Below are 7,972 nucleotides of genomic sequence, written 5' to 3' on the forward strand. Positions count from 1 at the left end.
CACCTAGCCTTCGCAACGAGGTGCTCAGTAACATCCACACAGGACATCAAGGAGTCACTAGATGTAGAGCCAGAGCAAGGGAATCGGTGCGGTGACCAAACATTGGACGACATGTTGAGCAGCTTGTACAAGGTTGTCCCACATACCAGGAGAACAAGAAGCCGAACACAGCCCCACTCCTGCAGACTCCACTGCCACAGAGACCATGGCATGTCATATGAACTGACTTGTTCTGCCTCAATCTAGGGGTTGTGGATTACTTCTCACGATTCTTCGACCTAGTGAAGCTCCACAAAACGACAATAAAAGACATTGTCTGTGGACTGAAACGGATCTTTGCAAGATTTGGGACCCCAGATCTTATCAGGTCAAACAATAGGCCCCAATTCACCTCCCAGGAGTTCAAGACATTGACAAAACAGTGGGACATAACCCACATCACTTCAAGTCCGTACTACGCACAGAGCAACGGCGCTGCCGAACGGACGGTTCAAACGGCGAAGCAACTCATCAAGAAATCTAGCGACATACATACGGCTCTCTTAAGGCTGATTCACTCTGCTGCGTTTACGGCGCCCTTGCGTGTTACGTCCGCTGATCGCGAATCGTTGCAAAGGAACATCCTTCCGGATGGAACGAAGGTACACGTAAGACGCTGTACGCAGCCGTAAACGCAGAAATGTGAATCAGCCTTTAGCCCACAGGGCAACGCCAGGAAAGGAGGGGTACTCCCCAACGGAGCTATTGATGGGCCATAGGCTGAAGACGAACGTACCTATGGTACCAGCCAAGTTGCAGCCGATGTGCGATGACAAGGATTATAGGAGACGTCTAGAAGTACAAAAGACCAAGGATGCTCATTACTACAACAAGCGCCGTCGAGTAAAGGAGTACGAACCGCTGATGCCCAATACGCGCGTGAAGATGTTAACCGGGGCAGCAGCGCACGGGACAGGGGTGTCAGTCGCATCAGCACCACGGTCTTATGTCATTTGGACCGAAACTGGAACTACCAGACCGACACGGAGCCATCTACAACCAAGAGCCAGCGTACGCAGGAACGCCCCGGAGTCGGACGTCCCATCAGTGACACTGACCAGTAGTGGGCGACTTGTCAAACCTCCCGATCGCTTACAGCTCTAAGTTAGTGACATGGTGCTCAAAGAAAGGGGGGCGTCGGGACATTTACCTGCCGCGCTGCACGGAAGACGACGACGTGCACGAGCACGAGATTGCAACAGGACATTCTGACGTGTGCCTAGAACGGAACAGGTCACATGGGTGACGTGGCCTTTTGTTAGGGTATTGTGTGAGTAAAGGGTTTTCCTACCATACGCGTCTGGAGTCATCTCTACAGCTTCCAGCACTGTGTGTCGAAGATTTCCGGAACGTCAAAAGAACGCAAAGTAGTCGAAATTTTCTGCAATCCTATCCTGCGGCACGTGCGAACAGACCTCACGTGTAACATAAGACCACTGAATAAAGTACCAATTTGGGCCTGTTGGCCACACATGGTAAAATCGCTAAAACAGTGCTAAAAACAATGAGGACGACACAGGATGGACGTACTAAGACCACGCCGCCTACTAGGCGTAGGTGGCTTTAACGGCTAAAGATCCAGTCCTATGGATGGATGGATTCGCGCTTGAATGGTGGCAGCCAGATTTCCTCACACAGTATATATAATTATGTTATACTAACAGTTGAACTGTTTTGAGTACAACTGTTGTATAAGTAGAAACGCTGTATAGTTTCTGGCTATTTTCTTTGACTACCGTGTAGAAATGCTGTATAGCTTCTGGTTACCTTCTGTAGCCTCCGGTCACTTGTTGTTTACAGACTTTTTACAGAAAGATGTGTACCAATTGCCTACAGAAAGGACGCCGAGGGTGACAGAAAGGATACAGAAAGTGTGTGTAAATTCTGTGGAGCAGGGTATCAGGAGGTATACAGACTTTCTGCAGAAAATGCACAGTTTCTTTTTTTTCTTTTTTTTCGGTATGCTCGTCTTTCTTGCTCGAACGAGCAGAAACGAGCAGAAAGGGGCTCCAGAAATATGCAAAATCAGGGACAGTATGTAGAAAGTAGGATTACAACCTCTGGCATGCATAATCGCACAAAAGGGTACGGGTGAAACGCGTGATCCCTGTGCGCAAGAGAGCTTTCAATCTCACCGGTCACAACGACAGCTCCTTCCTTCGGCTACGCCAACTTGTATTTGCGCAGGGGAGAGGGCAAAACTTGAGAGGGCATTCTAGACCGGGAAGCGTGCTCCTCACCTTAATCTGCTACTTGGGAGCGGGACGGTCGGGAAACAGGGAAGGGAGGGCAACCGGGGAGACAGTTGACCCATACGTGGGTAGCGTATAGGGAGGCGAGCACATTTCCTTTCTTTCTGTCTTTGTCTTCGCAGTTGTAATTGACGTCACACACACTCCTAGAAAAAGGGGTGGGGCAGTTACACCTTTTAGGAGATAATAGTTGTCGCGTATGTTGTGCCTAAAGCGTATACACTCTAAGAAAAAAAGGTTGAAAACGGGTAGAAGCGCAACAGTTCTCCCCGACCTATTTTCTCTCTACCGACTGCAGGTTGAAGTTGTGCTGTTTCTACCCTTTTACTCAACTCTCTCCCATAACGGTAGAACCACTGTGGTAATCTTGTCACTATTAGGGTTCAAGTGACTCTTTTTTCTTTTTGTGTGTTTCGTAGCAGGGTCACTAATGGAAGTGTAAATGGAGTCACCCAAGCGACGAGAATAGTTGAGGTTTACTAATCCTGCGCACAAAGGCGTTTGGTCCAGCTTCGAGGTCACTGTTCAAGAGATTAGCCAGAGCGACCAAACACAGGGTGTCTGCGCTTGCGCGGAATCGCTGATTGTGTAAAAGGGGTCAGTATAGAGACGAACGCTGGAAGTGACAGACTGTCGGTTTGCACGTGGACATTGCTGCACCGAAGGCCATGCGTGCGGCCTAATGGCTATGCTGAGTCGGGTATTCGCATCTCCGTGGTGGAAGGTGTTATCGGTTCAGCTGCAATGGTATGAACATAAGCAAGGTGGAGTTAGGACAGAATCAGGTGAGTAATTTTGATATTCAAGATTTTTCATCCCGAGCGTCTTATATGCAGTGATCAGATGTGTTTTGCGCATTGCGTGTTCGGGTTGATCGGCATGTCGTCTGACACTTTTTCAGGATCCTATGAAACTGCAACATGAGCAAATGCGTTTGTGTAATACACGCAGGTCACCATGACAACTTTAGCAGGGTACCTTATCAGCGCCCGCCGGATGCGATTACAGGATCCACTTCGAAAATGAAGAAACGGAGCCATAACACACGGTGAGCCACTGTTTGATGGGAGAAGGCAGTCATCGCTCGAGTCATGGGTTTTTAGATGTGCTCTGTGTTATTTATTTATTTTTTTATTGGCTTTTGTCCACTGCCGGGATAGCCTTCTTCTTTTTGCATGCTTATTTCTGAGGGAATCACACATGCAAACATATTTCTGAGGAGTGAAACATGTACCGTCGTTATTATTTATCGCTTATCTTAAATGTTCTATTAATGCCATTTACATTTCAGTTGAGATCATCCGTCCTGCCACGTGTTCCTCCGGGCAGATATTACACACCGAGCGAAGATTCGTGTGTATTTAGAGCGACACGGTAGTGTGAAATGTCAAGCCCTCAGAAGTTATCCCGATGCCCTTGTTATGGTGCATGCATGTGGAATTTATGTGCAAGACAGTCTATGCAAGTGCTGTGCAGTCTGATGGATGCAACAATGGAGTCGTCTGTGTTGTGTCGTGTTTTCTTTCGTGTCTCCGTGCTCAGGCTTCGTCAATATGGATGTACCTTTCGCATTGGTAAGCGCAAGTGTACGATTCCAATTGTGACGTGGTAATAAAATGCTGTGACCAGTAAGAGTTGTCTACGTATATATTCTATCTCATCCACGCAATATGTCAAGTTCTTCTCAAAAGGGCAGACGTCCTTCATGAAAGGCGGAGTAAATATTTCCCTACAAGGTCTAAATGCCCCGTCATTACGGGTAGAGATATGCCACCGGTAGGCACAGCACGAATAATAGAAGAGATTCTTACCATTTCGGGTAAACAATTACCTTCCAATAAGGGAGAACAGTTCTACTCACGGTAGAACTGTCTTTCCGGGAAGGGTTGAATATTTAGCGTCAAGATGGGCAGATATTTCTCATCCTTGGGGTAGAGGTGTCTTCCATATGGAGAGAAAAGATAGACCCCCCCCAGAGGAATAACAGTCAACCATGTAGGGGCAGAATTTTGCCACTAACAGGGTAGAATTCTCTTCACACTCAGGGGTAGAACTGTTCCACCAGTGTGGTAGAAATGAAGGGGTAGAAGTGTTTCTACCCCTCACTTTCTACCCCAAAAGGGTTGAGAATCTGTAACAACACGTTTCTACCCCAAAAGGTAGAAAATTACACCCTTTTCTTAGAGTGTAGCAACCCAAGCAGCACAATGTACTGAAAGTCGAGTGCAATGGGGGTGGACGGGTAGGTGGAAGGCCTTGAACAGACCCGTGAAACTAAAAACCATTGATAACACACATACCGTCCACCCCTATTGCACTCGACTTTCAGTACATTTTGCTGCTTGGGAAAGTTCTACCTGCACCTTCACACCCTCACTCTCAAAACAGAACTTCGCCGCAAAGCACACTGTGCGTTGCCACGAATGATAGGTTTATCGCGTCTGATTCGAGGAGAGAGAGGGGCGTACGCCTTTTTCTGGCGCCTCCGTCTCTCTTCGAATCAGACGTGATAATTGTATCATTCGTGGCAGTGGTTGGCGCAGAGCGTGCTTTGCGGTGAAGTTCTGTTCTTAGAGTGTACGAATATACGGTAAGCGGGGGGGGGGGGGTACGCTTTTTGTAGCAATTTGGATATATGATAATCGGTTTTACCACCTTTTTACACCCTTTTTCAGACGCTATGTTGACCTACACTCTTCAAAATGAACTTCACCATATAGCACGCTCCTGGCCAACAATCATCCCGAGTGACATCGTTCTCTCCCCTTGTTTGTTGAAAACGGGAGGCGTACGCCTTTTTGTGACACTTATGTAGAAATGTTAATTGTCACAAAAAGGCGGACGCCTCCCGTTTTCAACAAATCAGGGGAGAGAACGATGTCACTCGGGATGATGGTTGGCTAGGAGCGTGCTATGTGGTGAAGTTCATTTTTAAGAGTGTACGTGGTAGCTGTGAAAGTTACCACCTTATCACACCCTTTTTTCTTAGAGTGCATCTCGCGTCTGACAGAGAGCAGTCGACCGATCGCCTTGCTCCCTCGCCACAGCAGACGATTCTCGGCAGCCAATGAATATGCTCGACGATCTCACGCCACAGCACGACAAAAGTAACTGGGAGAGATCGCCGCCGCTGCACACACCCTTGTAATCTAATTTTCCCCGGAAATGCGCGCTTTCCAGAAGAAATATTTTTCATAACACTTCCTGAAGGTTGATCATTTATACCACGCGGTAAACACATCTACAGGGTGTTTCAGTAAAGACGTCAAAAGCACTCGTATTTTCTAGTGGAACGCAGTAAATATGACATATGCTTCCTGTTTCTGACGAGGTTGACGTTGCAAGTTTCATAGTTATATTGGAGGAGTTATATTTACACGAAAATTCGATGAACTTCTCTTTTCTCTTACTTACTTACAACTTATTAACACTTACTTAAAATTTATCGTCGCGGAATGAAAGCTGGTGTTACCTTGACTCGAACACAAAAGGAACGGCGGTTATCTGTTGCGTCGTTCCTGATATATGAGCGAGAGAAACCGCAACGTACGCAATCCCTCTCTCTCCCTCCTTAAAAAGGTCGATAACGCAGAGCGCACTCTCATTGGTATTGGAAAACGGTTTGTGCAATCATCGCGGAAGATACTTTGAGGGGTCCTATCCGAGGCCCCTTCGCATTGTCGGGCTTCTTGAGAAGCACAGGGAACGCGTACATGACGGTTTATTTCGCTCATGAACAACGAACGACGCAACGAATGATTCGCGTTCCTCTTGTTTTGGTGTCAAGGTAACGCCATCTTTCATTCGAGCAGGAGGAATAAATGAGGCAAGGTTGAGAGTGGCAGTGCCTTTGTGACTATTTTCTAACGGCGCGGCATTTCTGCAGTATTGCCTTATGTCTTCGTGTACACAAGATAGGGTAAAAGACTTGCCTATTTCTTTGCATGCTGGTGAGTTGCATACGCTGGTCCCTTGATAACGTGTGATAGCCTCTTGAGTGCCTGGAATGCAAAGAAGGGAGCTAACCCATGCCTGATATCACTTGGGTTGTGTACGTATAGTATCAGACGAATCCCAGCCTCACTGAGCCATCGTGTTAAAGGTTCATTTTCGAACCTCAACATATTGGTGAAGGCGCAAGCGATTCTTCTTCCCCAACAAACATCAATTAACTTGGAATTGAGAAGCTGCCGACATCCTTCAGTGGATATATAGTACTAGCCCAACTGCTATTCACAATGGGATCCCCCCCGCTGTCACCGGCGATGCCATCGGTTGTTCCTGCCCTGGTTGTGTGGAATCGGAATACCGCCCCACACTCTAACAACACAACTTCACCGCATAGCACGTTGTGCCTCAACCATTGCCACGCAGGTAGAAGGTATCCTAATCACGTTGCTGTGTGAGATGGTGCGCAATTAATCTGCAAAAATTTAGAGTTTCATACTATCTCAGTCCCCGTTGCGTATACGATATACGTGCAGTAGTGCCAATATATGCGTTTGCGCGGGCTCTTAACTAACGCTGTGGTTTTGCGAAGTCGGTTGAGCCAAGCTAATGCTGAGCCACTGCTGAGTACAGTACGCTTACCGTATTCGAATATGGCGATTACAGCCATGCCAGCAAGGAACAGAACACCTGCCGATGCAACAGTGAAGGTCACCATGACTGTGCCTGTAATGGGAATATATAGTACACGCAGACTTCTCGAGTTATAGTTTACTGAACAGTTCTACTGAACTGAGCTAAGGCAAGTACGGTCACTGTAGTTCTGGCACCATTAGGTTCGGTTTCCCCTACGACTCAACACGATTGGATTTGATTATCTACTTTGTTCGGAAAAACAGCATTCATGAACTGAATTAGGGGAGCCACATGAAGAGACCGGAGACCACATTTTCTCCATGACACGTGAACTAGATTCTGGACTGACGGGCCAATCATCCTCAGAATCCATGTACAAGGACACGGTCAACAACAACAACAACAAAAAAAAAGAGAGAGAGAGAGGAAAAAGAAAAAATCGAGCTCGTTTATCTGTTGCGAGAAGAGATAGCGCAACGTGAAACAAACAATATTGTTTCTTTCAAGTTGCGCTATCGCACAGCAGCAGCCTCCCAAGCAGCACAATGTACTGAAAGTCCAGTGGAATAGGGGTGGACGGTATGTGTCTTATCAATGTTCTTGAGTTTCACGAGTCTGTTCAAGGCCTTCCACCTACCCGTCCACCTCTATTGCACTGGACTTTCAGTACATTGTGCTGCTTGGGAATGTATAGAGCAACGACGAAACAAATACCAAAAGAGAAAACGAAGCTGGGCATGCGCGGTTAGGTCCCCGTGGGGGAGGTATCAACGGTAATAAACTGTTTACCTTGCCGCCTTGTCTCTTGTTCAGTGTGTGCAACGAAACCGTACGATACCACTGCTCTATAGTTCTCACTCTGCGGGGAGAACCCCGTTGCGTAACACTGGGGGAAGGTTGGCACACGAGCCAACTCTGCCACATGGTAAGCTTCGGTGCAAGGTGCGAAGTTCCAAAAAAAGAACGCGTCAACGAAGCGAAGGCTTCGAGACACTTTTGTACAGCAGTCAAAGCAAATTAAAAAAAAAAAAGAACTGAACAAGAGGAGGGGTGGCTTTTTTTTTTTCTGGGTGCGTCACCAAGCGCCGAGCAGCGGC

At 47.3% G+C, this 7,972-nt stretch overlaps 1 long non-coding RNA gene across 1 annotated transcript; it reads right to left on the reverse strand.

Moving 5' to 3' along the window:
* Nucleotides 1-6,234: 6,234 nt before the first annotated feature.
* Nucleotides 6,235-7,721, reverse strand: LOC135401096 (uncharacterized). The gene is made up of 3 exons (XR_010424718.1): nucleotides 7,665-7,721; nucleotides 6,882-6,965; nucleotides 6,235-6,292 (listed from the first exon to the last, which is right to left on the reverse strand). It is a non-coding gene; the product is annotated as an uncharacterized LOC135401096 (long non-coding RNA).
* Between the last annotated feature and the right edge of the window lie 251 nt (nucleotides 7,722-7,972).

This window comes from Ornithodoros turicata, chromosome 1, assembly GCF_037126465.1.
Source record: "Ornithodoros turicata isolate Travis chromosome 1, ASM3712646v1, whole genome shotgun sequence".
Taxonomy (NCBI): Eukaryota; Metazoa; Arthropoda; class Arachnida; order Ixodida; family Argasidae; genus Ornithodoros; species Ornithodoros turicata.